The sequence below is a fragment of the Scyliorhinus torazame genome, chromosome 17 (assembly GCF_047496885.1).
Source record: "Scyliorhinus torazame isolate Kashiwa2021f chromosome 17, sScyTor2.1, whole genome shotgun sequence".
NCBI classification, from domain to species: domain Eukaryota; kingdom Metazoa; phylum Chordata; class Chondrichthyes; order Carcharhiniformes; family Scyliorhinidae; genus Scyliorhinus; species Scyliorhinus torazame.
The window spans coordinates 131,973,738-131,997,183 of record NC_092723.1 but is presented as its reverse complement, the minus strand read 5'-3'; the positions used below and the strand labels follow the sequence as shown (position 1 = coordinate 131,997,183).

The 23,446-nt window shown below is 47.3% G+C and overlaps 1 protein-coding gene and 1 non-coding gene across 5 annotated transcripts in view; both read left to right on the top strand.

Moving 5' to 3' along the window:
* mad1l1 (mitotic arrest deficient 1 like 1) overlaps positions 1-23,446 on the top strand; it is a 1,358,866-nt gene that overhangs the window by 791,790 nt on the left and 543,630 nt on the right. The window lies entirely within an intron of this gene.
* LOC140394645 (U6 spliceosomal RNA) lies at positions 22,914-23,020 on the top strand. The gene has a single exon (XR_011935944.1). It is a non-coding gene; the product is annotated as a U6 spliceosomal RNA (small nuclear RNA).

The following is a 23,446-nucleotide window of genomic DNA, read 5'->3' as shown; positions in this document are numbered from 1 at the left end:
TAGCGCCTCAGCCAATCAGAGTCAATTTTCCAATCAAGCAGTATCCCTTTCCTGCTGCAGAATAAATCGCTGTGATCATTTAAAATTCGGCATTCTGGCATTTGTCCTGTTGAATGCAAGACAAAAAGATTCAATAATATATCTCTCGTTTCACCAATATCCGAGGAGAAGAATTATTTATTTAGAATCAAAGATTGGAAATAGTGCACCCTTGCCATTACACTTTTTCACAAAACACAAACATTATTCTGAAATAAATCCTGTTCCACACTTTTTTAAATCTCTTAACTAAATAATTGACTTAGAACATGCACAACTGTAGATAATTTAAGTTAACAATAGTGAGACGTAGAAATCAGATCTGGAATAAACATAAACTGTGAGCTGACTTGTTAATTTTTAAAAAAGAAATACCCGCTCCCACTACACCCCCTCACGAAGAAAATGTTATAAAGACCATGGCTGACTTTGTTTGGCTTGTGTTTACTGTCAAATTATGCCAACCTTTTTAATAAAGAAATAGAAAACAGGTCTCACAGTGGCCAATGACTATGTTTATCAATCAGGACAAACATGCTTCTGTGAAAAGAAATATATCAGTACTATAGAACCATACAATTCCTACAGTGCAGAAGGAGGCCATTTGGCCCATTGAGTCTGCACCGACCCCCTGAAAGAAGATCCTACCTAGGCCCACTCCCCTGTACTATCCCCGTAACCCCACCTAAGCTGCATATCTTTGGACTGTGGGATGAAACTGAAGCACCCGGAGGAAACCCACGCAGACACCCGGGGAAAGTGCAAATTCCACATAATCATCCAAGACTGGAATTAAACCCGGGCCCCTGATGCTGTGAGGCAGCAGTGCTAACCACTGTGGCACGGTGCCACTCACGGTGGTGCCCAGTAGTTTACCATATTTTAATACATATATATCCCTGAAATCTTGCTGACACTTGCCAACATATCTCCCATTTACGGTTTCTATTTGTTCCTTTAGAAGTGCTTCAGGCATGAAACTGGCTGTTGGCATGAAATTGGTTGACAGGTTTTCCGATTCTGATTTGAGAACATTTGTGCCTGCCACCTGTTTATGACTTGCAAGTTAACACAGGCTGTATTTGCGGCAGCATGTTGAACAAATTGATTAGCAATTGATGGGCTCAATAAATTTCTGGTGCATGAAATGAACGGAAAATGTGTATGTTCCATCTGTCACTCTTGGAAAGAGTGAGCTAGACTTCATGACGAAAGGACAGTCCTAATATTATTAAGGCAGACCTGGGGATTGGCAATATCTAAGACAATATTCTCTGACACTATGGCTTAAGGTCAAACATAGGCAAAGAAACCTATTGCTGGTTGCCACCTATCATCCCCCCTCAGGTGATTAATTAGTTCTTCCCCATGTTGAACACAACTTGGAGGAAGGACTGAGGGTGGTAAGGACAGAATGTACTCTAATGCAGGACTTCAATGTCAATCACTAAGAATGGCTCGATAACACCATCACTGACTGAGCTGGTTTAGTTCTAAAGGACATAGTTGCGAGATTTAATCCATAGAACCCCTACTGTGCAGAAAGAGGCCATTTGGCCCATCAAGTCTGCACCCACGCTCCGAAAGAGCACTTTGCCTAGGCTCACTTCTGCGCCCTATCCCTATAACCCCGCGCGCATTGATCATGGCCAATCCCCGTAACCACATATTTTTATGGACACAAAGTAGCAATTTAACATGGCCAGTCCACCTAACCTGCTCTCTTTGGAATGTGGGAGGAAATCTGAGCATCTGGAGGAAACATGCAGGCACTGGGAGTACATGCAAACTCCACACACACACTCAAGGTGGGAATCGAATCCGGGTCCTTGGCACTATGAGACACCTGTGTCCCGGCACTGCAATGGTGGGTTTACTGCAGGTGGTGAAGGAACAAACAAGAGGGAGAAACCAACTTGATCTCGTCCTCACCAGTCTAGTTGTTTCAGGTGCACCAGTCCGTGACAGTATTGGTAGGAGTTCCCACTGCACAGCAATTGTGGAGACGAAGTCCCGTCTTCACATTGAAGATATTCATGTTAAGCCTCAATGGTAATTCTTTAATAAGAACGAGAAAGCAGGTCTTGATTTCTTCGACTCCAAGTTTGTTATGTTCAGGAATCATTTCTCCCAACAACTCCACCATGCCACCCGTAGCCCCTGTATATTTGGTGCAATCTATTAAACAATAAGTGCCGTTAACAATTAAAACTCTCTCCCTCCCTCTCTCTCTCTCTCTCTCCCTCTCTCTGTCTTTCTCTCTCTCTCTCTCTCTCTCTCTCTCTCTCTCTCTCCTTCTTTCTCCCTCCCTCTCTCCTTCTCCCTCTCTCTTGCTGCTAGAAGAATCAATTGCAAAGAACACCCGGCTCCCTATTCTTTCTGTTGGTTGCTGTCCAATCATGGTTTACAAAATACATTGCAGTTTGTTTTCACTTCTGCAAAACGGTATTCATTTTAATATCATCCGACCATTTTGTGTCACTTGGTTCAATGAAGTGTGCAAGTGGGCATGCCAAGAGCAACACCAGGCATACTTAAAAGTGAGGTGTCAACCTGGTGAAGCTGCAGCACAGGAATATATGTGTGCCAAGCTGCATGCAATAGACCGAGCTGCATGCAATGATCCCACAACCAACAGATCAGATCTAAGCTCTGCAGTCCTGCCACATTCAGCCATGAATAGTGGTGGACAGTTAAACAACTAATGGGAGGAGGATGCTCCACAAATATCCTCTCCTCAATGATGGGGAAGCCCAGCACGTCGGTACAAAAGACGAGGCTCAAGCATTTACAGCCATCTTCAGCCAGAAGTGCCGAGTGGATGAACAATCTTGGCCTCCTCCTGTGGTCTCCAGCATCTCAGATGCCAGTCTTCTGCCACAATTCACTCTGCATGACATCAAGAATTAGCTGAAGGCACTGGATACTGCAAAGGTTATGAGCCCTTATGACGTTCTAGCATTAGCACTGAAGACCTGTGCTCCAGAATTAAATACACCCCGAGCCAAGGTGTTCCAGTACAGTTACAACGTTGGCATCTACCCAACGGTGTATAAAATTGCCCAGTTATTTCCGACCCACAAAAAGCTCAAATCCAACCTGACCAATTAGCACCCCATCAATTTATTTGCAATCATCAGCAAAGTAATGGAACGTGTTATAGGCAGCGCTATCAAGTGACACTTGATCAACTATAACCTCACAAATGCTCAGTTTGGGTTCCACCAGGGCAATCAGCTCCCAGCCTCATTACAGCTTTGATCAAAACATGGACAAAATAGCTGAACTCCAAAGGTGAGTTGAGAGTGACTGCTCGTGACATGAATGAAATGAAAATCGCTTATTGTCACAAGTAGGCTTCAAATGAAGTTACTGTGAAAAGCCCCTAGTCGCCACATTCCGGCGCCTGTTCGGGGAGGCTGTTACGGGAATTGAACCGTGCTGCTGGCCTACCTTGGTCTGCTTTCAAAGCCAGCGATTTAGCTCTGTGCTAAACAGGATCAAAGCAGCATTTGGCTGTGTGTAGCATTAAGGACCCCGAACAAAACTGAAGTCAATGGGAATTGTGTGGAATAATCTCTACTGTTTACAATCATAGCTAGCACAAGAAAAGTTGATTGTAGTTGTTGGAGGTCAGTCATCTCAGTCCTGGAACATCACTGGCTAATAAATGCTGGCCTACACAGAGTCGCCCACATTGTGTGAAAGAATAAAAGAAAGAGTACTGAGTAAAGAAATCATAAATTATATTTAATCATTACGGGGCTGGTTTAGCACAGTGGGCTAAATAGCTGGCTTGTAAAGCAGACCAAGGCCAGAAACGCGGGTTCAATTCCCGTACCAGCCTCCCCGAACAGGACCGGAATGTGGCGACTAGGGGCTTTTCATAGTAACTTCATTTGAAGCCTACTTGTGACAATAAGCGATTTTCATTTCATTAATTTGATTTCATTATTCTGCAATAATTTCAAGATTCTTGATAGTTTCTGAAGCATTGTCAAGGTTCTTTAACTTTTATCAGAGTATATATGTGTCTTTGCAATTCCATATAATCTAGAGATGATGTGAAAATCCATGCATAATATAGTTTTTTAATGTGATTGGCATCTATCGATTTGTTGTTTTATGAAAAAGGACATACATCTTGGCATAGACAGGCTTGATTTCATTGAAAATATTTGAACTGATAGTGAGATAATAGAAAGCTTGAGCTCTAGTTTTATACAAGGTACATGATGGTAAAGAGAGAGGTCTTTAAAATAATTGACTATCTGACTAGTTCCTCATGCAGCTTCCCCTTAGAAAAGACATCAACCAGAAGACATTTCATATCCTTTGAGATTAATCTGTTCACTTCTTAGATTCATTAAAATTATAGTGAAATTTTGTCTCTGGACTTATTAGCAAAATATAATGGACTGCCACGTGCAGCACAAGATTGCAAAACTCATTTAACGATGAACAATCTGTCAAAAACATGACTATGTCAATAAGAGTGCCTATGAGAGACTTGAGAATTAGATTTGCTGAACCCCGTGTCAAAACTAATAATATATTAATTTAAAGAATTAGTTTGCCTGCAGAAAAAGAGTCTCGATTCCACGAAGTACATATAAAAACAGCAGTTTTATTTTACTCGAGTCAAGATATTTCACTCTCCAGGAACCCCACTAGCCATTTTTACCAGATAACTGAATTTTAAAAGATTAATATTTACATATGTTTCTTTCTTCTGTGTGACATTTCTATACAATGCTTTGAATAGAGAATTGGGAGATAATAGGTTGGATTTTGCTATGTAAATAATGGTGAGGTTAAAACCGCGAATTCAGAAGTTGCGAGACTATTTCCTTCTTTCACAGAATGTGGGCATTTCTGGCTAGGCCAGCATTTGCTTTTCATCTCTACTTGCCCTTGAGAAGATGGTGGTGAGCCACCTCCTTAAACCACTGCTTTTCATGTGGTGAAGGTAGATCCACTGTGCTGTTAGGAAGCGACTCCTAGATTTTCGCCCAGTCACAATGAAGAAACAGAATTCTAGATCCAATTCAGTATGGTGTGATTTTGAGGGGAACTTGTAGATGGTGGCGCTCCCATGTTTCTGCTGCCTTTGTCCTTCCAAGGGGCAGAGGTCGCAATTTTGAAAATTACTATTAAGGGAACCTTGGTGGTTTGCTTCAGTGTACCTTGTATATGGTGCACGGTTCTGACTCTCTGCATTGGTGGTGGAGGGAATTAATGTTTTCGGTGCTGAATGCGGTGCCAGCCAAGCAGACTGTGCTGTCTTGGATGGTGTCAAGTTCATTGAGTGATGTTGGAGTAGTACTCATCCAGGCAAGTGGAGTTTATTCCATCACACTCTTCCTTGGACTGATCTGTTCCCTGTAAGAACACTATTCACGGCGCCCTATGCTGCTCTTGTTTGGCCCTTGTTTTGCACTGTAACCAATCACTATTTGTTGATGTACCATTGTCAAGTACTCTGTCAATTATTCGTTTGTCTACAATGTACGTACTGTGTACGTTCCCTTGACCGCAGAAAAATACTTTTCACTGTACTTTGGGTACATGTGACAATAAATATCAATCAATCAATCAAACTCGTGCTTGTAAATAGTGGACGGACCTTGGGAAGTTAAGAGGTTCATTACTTGCTTATCTACAGTATTGCTCTTGAAGCTTGCCAGAAATGATACCTGATACCCCAATTAAGTCCATTGAACAGCAGGAGGTTGCTGCAATTACTTTATGAACGTGAGCTAAACTCGCGACAAACATTGAGGACTTCGCCATTCCAATGCAAGTACACCTTAACAGCATGGTAAATCTCAATTATTGTCAAACAACCCTTCTGGCACTGAAATTCCTCAACCTGCTTGCATTTTTGATGCTGTCCTGGGCTCTACTCCCTGTTAGTTATCCCACAGCTTCCCTCTGTGTCTTTGTCAGCATCCACACAAGGGCTGATCGAGGCTCTTGCTGCATGCTCATTATGAACAGCAACTCTTAATTGCCCAGTCCTATTCGCTTGTTGAACTTCCTGTCCTGCAAGCCTGCAGGGTGCTAATCTTGCCAATCCCCTGACCGCACAACTAGGTGTCTCCACTGCTGACTGTAGCCTCCTGCCAGTTGATCACCTCTCACCATCCCTCTGCGCATGTTCCTGCAGAATGTCTGGTTACTTGTGAGCCAGGTCCTTTCCATCCATGAACGTGGATGATTCCATTGACATTATGTCCTTGACAGAGACCTGGCTGAGGGGTGATGACATCTTCCCCTTAAGTGAAGCAACCCCACCTAGCTATACCTGCTGTCACTTATCCCACCAAGACTGTTGCAGTGGCAGTGTGATTCTTAACAACAAAATGTACCCCTACTTATCCGGCATGTCTTCCTCCTGTGAGCATCTCATCTTGTTCTACTCCTCTCACGTCTTATCCTAATGCTCACTTCCTACCACTCACCCAAGTGCAATTAAAAAACATTCTCACTGTCGTGTTATGTACTCTAGGATAACACAGGCTGCAACTGGATGCAGCTTTAACCAAATTATATGCCAGACCTTGAAGTTGGTTCAATCTGATTTATTGAACCAGTAGCACAGTTAGCACCGTTCTCTATGAGTTCGACTCTCTGCTAACCTAAGTGTGGTTACTCTGTCTGACTGAACCAGACTGGCTCTTAGCCATGTGCTGGAGGTGTGATACTGTACATACACCCTGACTCACTCTGTAGATGTTCATCAGTGGAAAGAGGCGGAGTGTGAGCGCTTTGTGCCTTTTATAGCGAGATACCACCCCTGAGTGTCCTGCCTGCTCATTGGTCATGTCCTGTTCTCTGTGTTCATTAGCTGCCTGTCTGTATATCATTATCTGCATGTCTGCATATCATGACATTTCTTTTTTAATGTTTTGTTGGCATATGGGAACGTACTTACATGTGGTGGCATATATTAACATATTTACAAGCGGTGGCATATGTGAACGTATTTACATGTGAAGACAGCTGTCTAATGTGAGAAAACAGAACATAGCAAAGAAAACAAGTGTTCATAAGTCCAGTCTCTGGGGCTTGCGTACAACATACGATTGGGGCGCAGCCTGTCGAACAACGACAGCTAGAGCAGACCAGCCACCATCCGGTATCTTTATTTTACCAAACAATTTTATTGAGGTATTTTTTGGCATTGTAAACAGTTACAGATAACAGAAATGTGCAAACATCAATATAAAACCAATACTTCAATCAAACCATTCTGCACATGCCCGCTCCTCTCCCATAGACACTGCCCGCTTATTCATCTCTCCTACTCTACTCTAATCTCCCCCTCAGCCCCCCGTCCTGCTGACGTTCACTCTCCCGCGAAGAAGTCAATGAATGGTTGCCACCTTCGGGCGAACCCCAGTAAAGATCCCCTCAAGGCGAACATTCCCCCATTCCAGTCCCCCAGACGGGGGACCCCGCCCCGACCACCTCTTCTGTGTCCAATTCCCCCTCGGCCAGTGCAGCAGCAATCCTATTTCCCCATCCCCATCTCACTCGATCCCTTTCCCCATCCATCACCCAACCCGTGGAACATTTCTTGCGCGTGATTAAAACCCTGTGTACAACAAACATCCAACATCCCCCCCCACCCCCACAAACCCTCAGTTTGAGTCCAACTATTCAGTTTGGATAAAGGTCCAAGCCTCCTCAGGCGTTTCAAAGTAGTGATGTTGATCCTGGAATGTGACCCACTATCGCGCTGGCTGCAGCATTCCGAATCTCACTCCCTTCCGATGCAGCACCGCCTTGGCCCGGTTGAAACCCGCTCTCTTCTTTGCCACCTCCGTGCTCCAGTCCGGGTAGATTCGGATCTCCGCATTCTCCCACCTGCTGCTCCGCTCTTTCTTGGCCCATCTCAAGACCCTCTCTCTATCCGTGAAACGGTGAAACCTCACCACAATCGCCCTTGGCGGCTCGTTGGCCTTGGGCCTCCTCGCCAGCACCCGATGTGCCCCATCCAGCTCCAGAGGCCTCGGAGGGGCCTCCGCACCCATCAGCGACTCGAGCATCGTGCTCGCATATGCCCCGGCATCGGCCCCCTCCACTCCTTCAGGGAGACCCAGGATCCGAAGATTCTTTCTCCTCGACCTGTTCTCCAGGTCTTCGAATCTTGCCGCCCACCTTTTGTGCAGCGCCTCGTGCCTCTCCAACTTCACCGCCAGGCCCAAGATCTCATCCTCGTTCTCATCGACTTTTTTCTGCACCTCCTGGATCTTTACCTCGTGGGCCTTCTGGTTCATCCCGAATCCTTCGATCGTCGACAGCAAAGGCGCCAGCATCTCTTTCCACAGCTCCTCAAAACAGCCATTGATAAACTCTTGCAGCTCCAGCCCGCATTCCACTTTATCTCCGGCCGCCGCCATCTTGTTTTTCTTCCCTCGCTGCTCCAACGCCGCTTTTTTAGCCGTTCCACTTCTTGTCCGTTCCATATACAGTGAAGGGGGACCTTTCTCTCACCTTCCCACACGGGACGTCTTCGAAAAATTCCCGTTGGGGCTCCTCTGGAGAGCCCGAAAGTCGGTAATCGCGGGAGCTGCCGAAACGTGCGGCTTAGCTCCGCATCGCCGCAACCGGAAGTCCACTCTCTGACTTCTATCGGTTAGCCAGTTCGTTATCCAACTGGCCAAATTTCCCACTATCCCATGCCTCCTTACTTTCTGCATAAGCCTACCATGGGGAACCTTATCAAATGCCTTACTAAAATCCATGTACACTACATCCACTGCTTTACCTTCATCCACATGCTTGGTCACCTCCTCAAAGAATTCAATAAGACTTGTAAGGCAAGACCTACCCCTCACAAATCCGTGCTGACTATCCCCAATCAAGCAGTGTCTTTCCAGGTGCTCAGAAATCCTATCCTTCAGTACCCTTTCCATGACTTTGCCTACCACCGAAGTAAGACTAACTGGCCTATGATTCCCAGGGTTATCCCTCGTCCCTTTTTTGAACAGGGGCACGACATTCGCCACTCTCCAATCCCCTGGTACCACCCCTGTTGACAGTGAGGACGAAAGGATCATTGCCAACGGCTCTGCAATTTCATCTCTTGCTTCCCATAGAATCCTTGGATATATCCCGTCAGGCCCGGGGGACTTGTCTATCCTCAAGTTTTTCAAAATGCCCAACACATCTTCCTTCCTAACAAGTATTTCCTCGAGCTTACCAATCTGTTTCACACTGTCCTCTCCAACAATATGGCCCCTCTCATTTGTAAATACAGAAGAAAAGTACTCGTTCAAGACCTCTCCTATCTCTTCAGACTCAATACACAATCTCCCGCTACTGTTCTTGATCGGACCTACCCTCGCTCTAGTCATTCTCATATTTCTCACATATGTGTAAAAGGCCTTGGCGTTTTCCTTGATCCTACCCGCCAAAGATTGTTCATGTCCTCTCTTAGCTCTCCTAATCCCTTTCTTCAGTTCCCTCCTGGCTATCTTGTATCCCTCCAGCGCCCTGTCTAAACCTTGTTTCCTCAGCCTTACATAAGTCTCCTTTTTCCTCTTAACAAGACATTCAACCTCTCTTGTCAACCATGGTTCCCTCACTCGACCATCTCTTCCCTGCCTGACAGGGACAGACATATCAAGGACACATAGTACCTGTTCCTTGAACAAGTTCCACATTTCACTTGTGTCCTTCCCTGACAGCCTATGTTCCCAACTTATGTACTTCAATTCTTGCCTGACAACATCAAATTTACCCTTCCCCCAATTGTAAACCTTGCCCTGTTGCACGCACCTATCCCTCTCCATTACTAAAGTGTAAGTCACAGAATTGTGGTCACTATCTCCAAAATGCTCCCCCACTAATAAATCTATCACTTGCCCTGGTTCATTACCAAGTACCAAATCCAATAGGGCCTCCCCTCTGGTCGGACAATCTACATACTGTGTTAGAAAAGCTTCCTGGACACACTGTACAAACACCACCCCATCCAAACTATTTGATCTAAAGAGTTTCCACTCAATGTTTGGGAAGTTAAAGTCACCCATGACTACTACCCTGTGACTTCGGCACCTTTCCAAAATCTGTTTCCCAATCTGTTCCTCCACATCTCTTTTACTATAACATTTACCACAAACTTCTCTCCTATGGCCATAGGATTCTGCTTCTGCCACAGAATTGAAACAGCTCTTAAGTCACAAGTCAGACGGGGGACTTCCGGTGACGGCGGGCGGGAGGCAGCCACACAATGGAGGGCTCCCGTTCGGGAACGGCATTTTCGGGGCTTTAAGCCCGGTGCCACGGTCCACAGAGGTGGCAAAAACAGGGAGAAGGCACAGAGGAGGCACAGTAAAGAAAAATGTCGAGGGTGAGCAAAAAACCGGCCGTAGAGAAAACAGCTGAAGGTCCGTCGGGGAGTGGAAAGCTCACCGCGTCACCAAGGAAAATGGAGGCTGGAGCACCAGGGAAGGCCGCATTGCTTACGGCTGAAGAAATAACTAAGGTGATAGCTGCGGAATTCGAAAGGCAGTTTACAAAATACATGGAGAAAATGAGGGAGGAGATGAGAGAGGTTTTGAGTGTGCTGGTGGAGGAGGCGATTTCCCCGGTGACGGCGGTGGCGAGCGCAGTGGCGGAGATGCGAGAGCAAGGGGAGGCGCTGAAGGAAGTGGAAGAGACATTATTGCAGCACAGTGATCAACTTGCCTCAATGGGGAAGGAGATGTGGAAGGTGATGGACATTAACAAGGATCTGCGAGGAAAAATGGAAGACCTGACAAACAGATCCAGGTGACAGAATTTGAGGATTGTGGGGCTGCCCGAAGGAGTTGAAGGACTGAGGCCGACTGAGTATTTTGCCGCGATGCTGGCGAAACTATTGGGGGAGGGGGAGGATCCCTCCTGATATGAACTGGATCGGGCTCATCGGTCGTGGAGGACTGTACCAAAGGCGAGTGAGCCGCCACGGGTAGTGACTCTGTGCTTCCGTAGGTACAGTGTGAAGGGGAAGGTCCTCTGCTGGGCCAAGCAGAAGCGGGTGGTGCAGTGGGCTGGAGCTGGTATACGTGTATACCAGGACTTTACGGTGGAGCTGGCGAGGAGGTGGGCTGCCTTCAACCGGGTGAAGGGGGTACTGTACATTAGCAAGGTGCAGTGCGGCATTGTATATCCAGCGAAGCTGAGGGTGACTGACAAGCTCAAGGACTTTTATTTTGGAACGGCGGAAGCAGCGGAGGAGTTTGCGAAGGCAGAAGGACTGTGGCAGAACTGAGAAATGGCCATGTGCCGATGTAACCTCATGACTGTATTTTCTTCTTTTTTGTTTCACTGCATGCGGGTGTATGGGCTGAAGGAGCCAATGTTGTATATATTTGGACAAGGAAAGTGATGGGACTTTCTCTCGAAATGAGGGCTCTTTGGATATGCGGGGTTTGTGTGCTAAAAGGGGATTTCTCACTTCCGGTTGCGGTGATGCACTGCTAAGCCGCATGTTTCGGCAGCTCCCGTTTCAACGGACTTTTGGGCTCTTATCGGGAGCCCCAACGGAATTTTTTTTCGACCTAACCCAGTGTGGGGTGACGAAGGAAGGAGTCCCCCCGAGTGTGTATGGAAAGGACGCCGGTAGTGGCCAGATTGCGAAGGATCCTTTGGAGCAGCGGCAGAGAAGAGAAGGGAGAAGCAAGATGGCGGCGGATGGAGCCCAGATGGTATGGGTCCTGGACCAGCAGGAGTTTCTCCGACGATGTGTGGAGGATCTCAAGAAAGAGGTGCTGGCGCCGATGCTACTGGCAATCGAGGGACTGAAGGAAACACAAAAGGTCCAGGCGATGGAGTTCCGTGGAGTAAAGGCAAAGGCAGCCGAAAATGAAGATGAGATACAGGGCCTGGTGGTAAAAACGGAGACACACGAGGCACTACACAAGAGGTGCATAGAAAGGCTGGAAGCCCTGGAGAACAGCTCGAGGAGGAAAAACCTACGGATTCTAGGTCTCCCCGAAGGAGCAGAGGGAGCTGATGTTGGGGCTTATGTGAGCGGGATGCTCCACACACTAATGGGAGCTGAGGCCCCAACGGGCCCCCTGGAAGTGGAGGGAGCGTACCGGGTCCTCGTGAGAAGACCAAAGGCAGGTGAAACACCAAGAGCAATAGTGGTAAAGTTCCATCGCTACAGGGACAGAGAGATGGCCCTGAGCTGGGCCAAGAAAGCACGGAGTAGCAAATGGGAGAATGCGGTGATACGTGTGTATCAGGACTGGAGTGCGGAGGTGGCGAGAAGAAGGGCGAGCTTTAACCGGGCCAAGGCGGTGCTCCATAGGAAGAAAATAAAATTTGGGATGCTGCAGCCGGCGCGATTGTGGGTCACGCACCAGGGCAAGCACCACTACTTCGAGACGGCGGATGAGGCATGGACATTCATCCAAGAAGAGAAACTGGACTAGATTTGAGAGTTTGATGCTTGGAGAGAAGCAGTGAGGTGGTGGTACAGAAATGTAAAGTGGGGAAAGGGGAGGGCTATTGTACAGCAATGTTGGACGGGGAATTTTTCTCCCCCCGATGGGGGGGACACGAAGAAATGTGGGCGCCGGTGGGAAAAGGGACAGGGAAGGGGAATGAGGGAACTGCGCCATAGGGGGCGGGGCCGAGAGGAAAGCGCGGGTATCTTTCCCGCGCTATGGAAATTATAGTGGGAAAACGGGCGCAGGAACGAAGGGAGCCCCACACGCAGGGAGGTCAAAGAGTGAACGGGGGAAGCCGAGGTCAGCCAGAGTTAGCTGAGTTCTGGAAGCAATATGGGGGGAGTAACCAAGCTAGAGGGGGATCTAGCGGGGGGGGCGTGATTAACTGGGTTGCTGCTGCTGAGTGCAAGGGGGAGCCGGTAAGAGATGCGGTGGTCAGAGCGGGAAGGCGCTGCCTGGGGGACAGACGGGTGCGCGGGACCTGGATGAGGAGATGGCCTAAAAAAGGGGATGACTAGTCGACGAGGGGGGGGGTGAATGGCCCCCCCAATCCGGCTGATCACGTGGAATGTGAGAGGCTTAAATGGGCCGATTAAGAGGGCATGGGTGCTTGCGCACTTAAAGAGACTGAAGGCGGATGTAGTCATGCTCCAGGAGACACACCTGAAGGTGGCGGATCAGGCTAGACTAAGAAAAGGATGGGTGGGACAGGTATTCCACTCAGGGTTGGACGCGTAAAACAGAGGGGTGGCAATATTGGTGGGGAAACGTGTATCATTCGAGGCTAACAATATAGTGGTGGACAGCGGGGGCAGATATGTGATGGTGGGTGGCAGACTGCAGGGAGAGGCGGTTGTGCTGGTGAATGTATATGCCCCGAACTGGGATGACGCGGGATTCATGAAGCGAATGCTGGGACGTATCCCGGACCTGGAGGTGGGAAATTTGATAATGGGGGGGTATTTTAACACAGTGCTGGATCCAGGGCTGGACCGGTCCAGATCCAGGACCGGGAGAAGGCCGGCAGCGGCCAAGGTGCTTAAGGGATTTATGGAACAAATGGGGGGAGTGGATCCGTGGAGATTCGCCAGGCCGATGGCTAAAGAGTTCTCTTTCTTCTCCCACGTCCATAAGGTATTCTCCCGGATAGACTTTTTCGTTTTGGGAAGGGTACTGTTCCCGAAGGTGGCAGGAGCGGAGTACTCGGCCATAGCTGTTTCAGACCACACCCCGCATTGGGTGGATCTGGAACTAGGAGAGGAAAGGGAGCAGCGCCCACTCTGGCGACTAGATATGGGACTACTGGCGGACGAGGGGGTCTGCGGAAGGATGAGGGGGTGTATTGAGCGATACCTGGAGGTCAATGACGATGGGGAGGTTCAGGTAGGGGTAGTATGGGAAGCGCTGAAGGCGGTGGTTAGAGGAGAGCTGATCTCCATCAGAGCCCACAAGGGGAAACAAGAGGGCAAAGAAAGAGAGAGATTAGTGGGGGAAATTTTAAGGGTGGATAAAAAATATGCGTAGGCCCCAGACGAAGGGCTATACAGAGAAAGACGAAGACTACAGACAGAGTTTGACCTGCTGACCACGGGAAAGGCAGAGGCACAGTGGAGGAAGGCACAGGGGATGCAATATGAGTATGGGGAAAAGGCGAGCCGGCAGTTGGCCCACCAACTTCGGAAGAGGACGGCGGCGAGAGAGATCGGGGGAGTTAGGGATGAAACGGGAAATATGGAGCAGAGAGCAGGGAAAGTGAACGAGGTATTCAAGACCTTTTATGAGAGGCTATATAAGTCCCAACCCCCGGGGGGAAAAGAAGAATGCTACACTTTCTGGACCAGCTAAGGTTCCCGAAAGTGAAGGGGCAGGAGGTGGCAGGTCTGGGGGCGCCAATCGAGGTGGATGAGGTGATTAAAGGACTGGGGAACATGCAGGCATGGAAGGCCCCGGGACCAGTCGGGTTTCCAGTGGAATTCTACAGGAAGTATATGGATCTGTTGGCCCCGCTTTTGGCGAGAACCTTTAATGAGGCTAAGGAAAGGGGAATGCTACCCCCGACAATGTCGGAGGCGACGCTATCGCTAATCCTGAAACGAGATAAAGACCCGCTGCAATGCGGGTCATACAGGCCTATCTTACTCCTAAATGTAGATGCCAAACTGCTGGCCAAAGTGATGGCGACAGGGATAGAGGATTGTGTCCCAGGGGTGGTGCATGATGATCAGACAGGGTTTGTAAAGGGGAGACAACTGAATGTTAATGTGCGAAGGTTGCTGGGGGTGATGATGACGCCCCCACCGGAGGGGGAGGCAGAGATAGTGGCGGCAATGGATGCAGAGAAGGCATTCGATAGGGTGGAGTGGGACTATCTGTGTGAGGTGCTGAAGAGGTTTGGGTTCGGTGAGGGGTTTATTAGATGGGTCAGACTCTTATATGGGGCCCCAATGGCAAGCGTAGTCACAAACCGGCAAAGATCGGGGTATTTTCGGCTACGTAGGCGTACAAGACAAGGGTGTCCCCTGTCCCCGTTACTGTTCGCGTTGGCAATTGAACCACTGGCCATAGCGCTGAGGGATTCTAAGAAGTGGAGGGGGTTGCTTAGAGGGGGAGAGGAACACCGAGTGTCGCTCTACGCGAATGATCTACTGCTATACGTTGCGGACCCAGTAGAGGGGATGCCAGAAGTAATGCAGATACTTAGGGAGTTTGGAGAGTTCTCGGGATATAAACTAAATATGGGGACGAGCGAGCTTTTTGCAATGCACCCCGGGGAACAGGGAACTGGGATAGATGCTCTGCCACTGAGGAGAGTGGAAAGGAACTTCCGATACCTGGGGATCCAGGTGGCCAGGAACTGGGGAACCCTGCATAGACTTAACCTGATGCGACTGGTGGAGCAGATGGAGGAGGACTTTAAGAGGTGGGATATGGTGCCGCTATCGCTGGCGGGCAGAGTGCAGGCAGTTAAAATGGTGGTCCTCCCGAGGTTTCTTTTCGTGTTTCAGTGCCTCCCCATTCTGATCACAAAGGCCTTTTTTTAAAAAATAGACAGGAGCATTACGAGCTTTGTGTGGGCAGGAAAGACCCCAAGAGTAAAGAGGGGGTTCCTGCAGCGCAGTAGGGACAGAGGGGGACTGGTGCTGCCAAGTTTGAACGACTACTACTGGGCCGCCAATGTGTCGATGGTTTGTAAGTGGATGAGGGAGGAAGAGGGAGCAGCGTGGAAGAAGCTGGAGATGGCGTCCTGTAAGGGAACGAGCCTAAAAGCGCTGGTGACGGCGCCGCTGCCGTTCTCCCCGAAAAGGTACACCACAAACCCAGTGGTGGTGGCAACCTTGAGGATCTGGGGGCAGTGGAGGCGACACAGGGGAGTGACGGGTGCCTCGGTGTGGTCCCCGATAAGGAATAACCACAGGTTTGTCCCAGGGAGGATGGATGGGGGGTTCCAGTGTTGGCAACGAGCAGGAATTAGGAAGCTGAGGGACCTGTTTATAGACGGGACGTTTGCAAGTCTGGGAGCGCTAGAAGAAAAATATAAGTTGCCCCCGGGGAACGCCTCCCGGTATATGCAAGTCAGGGCATTTGCGAGGCAACAGGTGAGAGAATTTCCGCAGCTCCCGACGCAGGGGATCCAAGATAGAGTGATTTCTGGGGTATGGGTCGGAGAGGGCAAAGTGTCCGAAATATACCGGGAGATGACGGGGAGGCGATGATAGAAGAGCTGAAAGGAAAATGGGAAGAAGAGCTGGGAGAAGGGATTGAGGAGGGGCTATGGGCTGATGCCCTAAGTAGGGTAAATTCCTCGTCCTCGTGTGCCAGGCTTAGCCTGATTCAATTTAAGGTTCTACATAGAGCACATATGACGGGAGCAAGACTGAGCAGATTTTTCGGGGTGGAGGCCAAGTGTGGGAGGTGCTCGGGAAGCTCGGCAAACCACACACACATGTTCTGGTCGTGTCCGGCACTGCATGAGTTCTGGGGGGGGCGTGGCAAGGGTAATTTCAAAGGTGATGAAGGTCCGGGTCAAGCAAGGCTGGGGGTTAGCTATATTTGGGGTTGCGGAAGAGCCGGGAGTGCAGGAGGCGAAAGAGGCTGATATTTTGGCCTTTGCGTCCCTAGTAGCCCGGCGTAGGATTCCACTCATGTGGAAGGATGCGAAGCCCCTGGGCGTGGAGGCCTGGATAAACGACATGGCAGGGTTCATAAGATTGGAACGAATAAAATTTGCGTTGAGAGGATCGGCTCAGGGGTTCTCCAGGCAGTGGCAACCGTTCCTTAACTATCTCACGGAACGATAATGAAAAGATAGAAATGACAGCAGCAGCAACCCAGGGGGGAGGGGGGTAGAGGGGGGAGCACTATTCTGTGTTTTTGCTATTTGTTTTTTCTTTTTAGTTTTTGTTGTAAGTTCACTATATTATTTAAATAATGTTATCTACCAGTTAATGTATAATCTCTTGTTGAGTTGTAAAAACGGAAATATTTTTGTTTGAAAAATTTCATAAAATATATATATATTTTTTAAAAAGGGGATTTCTGGGCTTTCCTAGGGCCGGACAAGGGGGAAAGGGACCCGGGCGGGGGCCTCCACGCTGGCCGGTTTAAGCCAGCCAGTGAACGGGAGTGAGGTGGGGGAGGGGCTGCGGCCATCGGAGCCTGGCAGAACAGGGTCCGAGTGGTCTAGCCGGGGTGGAAAGTTGGGGGGAAGGAACCGAGGTTGGGGGGGGGGGGAGGAGTTTTACAAGAGGCAGTGGACGGGAGGAGTTGGAGACGGGGTGGGGGGGGGTTTACAACTCCTGGGTATCATGTACGGTACTCTTTCAGAGGTTGGATGGCGTTGAGTGGTTGAGTGTAGGTGAGGGGGCACGGGGTGGACTCTATGGGTTAATGGTGACCATGGGCGGTCCTAGACTCCTTTTTCTTTTTCTCCTTTGTTATTTGTTTCCACTGTGAGAGGGTTTGTTTTATTGGATGCATATATTGACAGGTGGGCTGTTGTTTGGGGTGGTGGGAGGATGGTATTGTTCGTATTGTAAAGGGGATTGATTTTGTATTTGTTACTGTTTACTGTTTGTGGGTGGGGTGTAAATTTTGAAGGAAAATGTGAAAATGGAGAATAAAAACATTAATTTTAAAAAAAGTCACAAGTCAGACTTAATGATCCGTTGAGCTGCTCGCAGAAAAATACTTTTCACTGTACCTTGGTACACGTGACAATAAACAAATCAAATCCAACATGACATCCGATGTGATTGACAGAGATAAAACTACCCTCCTTGACATTTTTAACCTGCCATAGCCTTTGACATGAACCTCCTCAACACCTCTCCACTATTCTTCAGCCGGGTAGGAACACAAAACGTCTGTTTTTATTCTTATCTATCAAATCATAGCTGGGGTATCATTTGCAATGGCGTAATTTCCTGCTCCTGCACCACTGATGTCTCCCATGGCATATCCTTGACCCCTGCTATTTCCCATCTACATGGTGCACCTAAATGACATTGTCCACAAACAGCATTTGTTTTCAAATGTATGCTGACAATACCCAGTTCTACCTCACCATCAACTCTCTCTGCTGCACTGTTGATAAATTATCAGACTACTGAACCATCATCCAATGCTGGATGAGCAGAAATTTCTCCAGTTAAAAATTGGAAAGTTCCCACCAGAAACTATGTTCAAGCTACTGACTTCTTTCTCGCAAGTATCTGAAGTTGAACCAGACTGTTTGCAATGAGTTTCTGGTGAACCTGTGCCATCACTAAGATCGCCTATTTCCATTCTTGTAAAATTGTTCAGCTCGACCCCTGACTTTGAGCATCTGCTGCTGAACCTCATGCCTTTGTTACATTCAGACGAGTATTCCAATACACTCAGGCTGGCCTCCCCCATTCTACCCTCCATAAATTTAAGGTCATCCAAAATTATGCTACGCATATCCTAACTTGTATAAAATCCCATTTATCCGTCCCCACTTTGCTCACTGATTACATTGGATCCGAGTCAAGAAACTTCACGATTTTAAAATTCTCATTCTTGTCTAAATTTGTCGATGGTTTTGCTCTCCACATCTTTGTAATCCTGACCAGTATCGCAGAACCCTATGAGATATCGACATTCATCTAACTCTGGCGTCTTGAGCATCTCTGAATTTAATTGTTCCACTGTTGGTGACTGTTTCTTCAGATGCCTGGGCTTCAATTTCTCAAATTCCCTCCCTAAATCACTCCACCTCTCTCTCTCTTGCTTTCTACTTTTTGCCATTTGCTCTAATATTACCTTGTGTGGCTTGGTGTCAAATTTTCGTTTATAATGCTCCTGTGAATCATAGAAACATAGAACATAGGAGCGTGAGTAGACCACGAGCCTGCTCCACCATTCATTATGAACACGGCTGATCATCCAACTCAATAACCTGTTCCTGCCTGCCCCCCCCCCCCCCCCCCCCTCCATATCTTTTGATCCCTTTCGCCCCAAGAACTATATCTAACTCCTTCTAAGGTACTTTCTGCCATAGCGCATTCCACAGACTCACCCCTCTTTGGGTGAAGAAATTTCTCCTCATCTCAGCCCTAAATGATCTATCCGCTATCATCAGACTGTGACCTCTGGTTCTTGACTGTCCTTCTTGCATCTACCCTGTCTAGTCCTGTTCAAATTTTATCGGTTTCTGAGATCCCCCTTCATTCTTCAAAACTCCAGTGAACATAATCCTAACCAACTCCACCTTTCCTCATATATCAGTCCAGCCATTCCTGGCATCAGCCTGGTAGACCTTCCCTGCACTCCCTCCGGAGCAAGAACATCCTTCCTCAGATAAGACCAAAACGGCACACAATATTCCAGGTGTGGTCTCATCAAGGTCCTGTATAATTGCAGCAAGACATCCCTGCTTCTGTACTCAAATTCTCTCGCTATGAAGGTCAATATACAATTTACCTTCTTTACCGCCCGCTGTACCTGCATGCTTACTTTCAACGACTGGTGTACGAGGACACCCAGGTCTCATTGCACATTGACCTCTCTCAATTTATAGTCATTCGGATAATCTGCCATCCTGCTTTTGCTACCAATGTAGATAACCTCACGTTTATACACATTATGCTGCCCACTCAATCAACTTGTCCAAATCGGGGTTCAACCTTGCTTTTCCAGTGCTTTAATGAAGTTTTGATCCAGTGACATTTTGCACCTGCAGTTTGACAGTTTGTTAATGATATTTAGTAACATTTTATTGGAAAGTAAGGTGCTGAGTGTAATCATTTATAGTACGTTCAATACTAGACACCCGGAATAAGAGGGAAGGTCCACTATGTAGGACGGGTCATATTTCTTAATCTTTGCTATATACACTTATGGAATCTGAATTCCCTCTGTCCATTCATGAGTTTATTTGGGTTGCTATTCAGGACCTGATATTTCTATCTCCTTCTATTTTACTCGGCCTCTGAGGACTTTCTCCCCATCCATACTTCTGAACTTCTGACCTAATGTTTCCTTATGTGTCTCAGTGTCATACTTTGGTGTATGGTGCGCCTGCGAAGTGTCTTGGTGCGATATAAATTATTGCTGGTTGCTGTCCCTGCCCTTGCTGTTGCCCAGTTATGGCACCTTTAATTTATCCTGACAGCATTGTGAGAGTATCTGTAGCACACACCCCTTAGATTAACTACCTTGGATTCGGCCAGTGGTCAGGGTCAGGAGGGTGTGACGATGAATGAGGTTAGGTGGAGGGATCAAGGAGGTAGGGTTGCAGGAGCCTCAGCCCTTGCCCTCTTCCCAACTATTTTGAGATTCTTGCTCCCTGTGTGGACGAGAGCGGAGACTGTGGGGAGGATGATGAAACTGACCACAGCACCGTGGTACAAGGAGCCACTCAAGTGGGGGAAAGAAAAAGCAATGTAGTTATGATCGGTGATAGTATGCTTAGGGACATAGACACTATTCTCTGTGACCAGGATTGGGAAGCTTTTAAAAGCAAGCAGAGGACAACTACAAAAGCAATAAGGGGAGAGAACATGTAATATGTAATAAAAAGCCAGTAATATAAAAGAAGATTGCAAAAGCTTTTTTCAGTATATAAAAGTTAAGAGAGAGGCTAGAATGGACGTTGGACCACTGGAGAATGAGGCTGAGAAAGTAGTAATGGGGAACAAAGAAATGGCAGAGGAACTTAATAGATACTTTGCGTCAGTCTTCATGGTGGAAGACACCAGTGGCATACCAGAACTTCAAGAGAGTGAGGGGAAAGAGGTAAGTGACGTGGCCATCACTAAGGAGAAGGTTCTCGGGAGCTGAATGGTCTGAAGGTGGATAAATCACCCCGACTGAATTGGCTATATCCCAGGGTCCTGAAGGAGATGGGATGAGGAAATTGTGGAGACATTGGTGGTGATCTTTTAAGAATCACTTGATTCAGTGAGGGTCCCAGAGGATTGGAAAATGGCTAATATAACACCCCACCATCACACGAATCTGCCCCCCATCCATTGACTCCATCTACACCTCCCGCTGCCTGGGGAAAGCGGGCAGCATAATCAAAGACCCCTCCCACCCGGCTTACTCACTCTTCCAACTTTTTCCATCAGACAGGAGATACAGAAGTCTGAGAACATGCATGAACAGACTCAAAAGCAGCTTCTTCCCCACTGTTACCAGACTCCTAAATGGCCCTCTTATGGACTGACCTCATTAACACTACACCCTATATGCTTCATCCGATGCCGGTGCTTATGTAGTTACATTGTATACCTTGTGTTGCCCTATTATGTATTTTCTTTTATTCCCTTTTCTTCCCATGTACTTAATGATCTGTTGAGCTGCTCGTAGAAAAATACTTTTCACTGTACCTTGGTACAGGTGACAATAAACAAATCCAATCCAATCCCTGTTTAAGAAGGGAGAAAGACAGAAGGCTGGAAATTATAGGCCGGTTAGCCTGACTTTGGTCGTTGGTAAGAATTTGGAGTCCTCGAATAGGGATGAGATGCGGAGTACTGGGAAGTACGTGGTAAACTAGGGCTGAGTCAGCACGGCTTCATCAAGGGGAGGTCATGCCTGACAAATCTATTTGAATTCTTTGAGGAGGTGACAAGGAAGTTAGACAAAGGAGAACTAGTGGACATGATCTATTTGGATTTCCAGACAGCCTTTGACAAGATGCCGTACAGGAGGCTACTAAATAAGATAAGAACCCATGGTATTGGGGTAAGGTAGTGGCATGGATAGAGGATTGGCTGACTGGCAGAAGGCAGAAAAATCTTTTATAGGATGGCAGCTGGTGACTAGCGGTGTTCCACAGGTGTCAGTGTTTGGACCACAACTATTTGTGATATACATTAACGATCTGGAAGAGGGAACTGAGGGCATTGTTGCTAAGTTTGTAGATGATACAAAGATCAGTAGAGGCAGGTAGTGTTGAGGAAGTGGGAAGGCTGCAGAAGGATTTGGACAGGCTAGGAGAATGGGCAAAGAAGTGCATGTGGAATACACAATCCCTAACAGAAGCTTCTCACCAACCAATGAACTTATTGTTTTCCTGCAACATTATTCTGGATTTATTTTTCAAACTCTGCCCTCTGCCACAGTAAAAGCTGTTCCTTGCATGTCCGGCTGTCTTCGCTCCCGGAAAGTAAAAGCATATTAATCTCAGTTATGAAAATGTTTAAGGACTCGGCCCCACAGCTTCCACATCGTACTTACCAAGACTGCCGCTCGCTATCTGAGGAAAAGTAGAAAACGTAAGGAGAACCTCCTTCCCTTGTCACCGAACTCCCTCAGTCACCAAACTCCAAATTATACACTCTACTGCAGCCCAAATCAGCACTCCAGTGCACCTAGGGATGTTTCATTATGTTAAAGGTGCTATATCAATGCAAGTAGTTAGTGAAAATTATTCTCATTCCTTCAGATTATAATTATTGTTGGAGATATGAAATGGAAGTCAAAATCATTGCTTACGCTTTCTTTGTCTCTTATTTATCTCTTAATCCAATCTTTCCCACTTTATTTCCCTTTCTCTCCCTGATTTGACATTGAATTGGATATTCTGTTACTTGGATTAAAGGCTGCAGTGCTCATTAACAACTATTGCTTGATGATTATTAAATGTTGCTTACCCTATATTCACACTGGCCTCAGCTACTGTCAGAGCAAAATACAGCTCTAATCTTAAATCCAAGTTTAAAACCGGCTCCCACTGATAGGCATGCCTACCGTTTTTGTTGCTTTCTTCCTGCAGAGAAAAAAAAATGGCCAGCACAACGGCATGGTGGTTAGCACTGCTGCCTCCCAGCGCCAGTGACCCGGGTTTGATTCCAGTCTTGGGTGACTGTGTGGAGTTTGCACATTCTCCCCTTGTCTGCTTGGATTCTTCCGTCTTCTCCGGTTTCCTGCCATATTTCAAAGATGTGCAGGTTGGTGCTCGCTTCAGCAGCACATATACTAAAATTGGAACGATACAGAGAAGATTAGCATGGCCCCTGCGGAAGAATGACATGCAAATTCGTGAAGCGTTCCATATTTTTATATTTTGATAAGCAACAGTACCAGTTTAATTTGTAAAGCAGTTTGTGTCAATGTGGAAGAAACAAAATGGATTCCATTTCTGTTAAGATGAATTGTTTTTAATGCAGAGATGATGAAATATTTGAAAAATACTTTCTTAAAATAAAAAGATGTGTAGGTTAGGTGGAGTGGCCATGCTGAATTGCTCTTTAGTGTCCAGGTATGTTCAGGATAGGTTACGGGGATTGGACAGGAGAGTGGACATGGGTCCTGTGCTCTTTTGGAGGGTTTGTGCAGACTCGATAGGCCCACTGGCCTCCTTCTCCACTGTAGGGATTCTATGATTTTGTAATTTAGGGTTAGTTGATTGTACCTGATAATGCTCCAATTGGATCCATACTTGTTGGTACATTCTGTACTTCAGTGAAAACAATGTATTGATCATT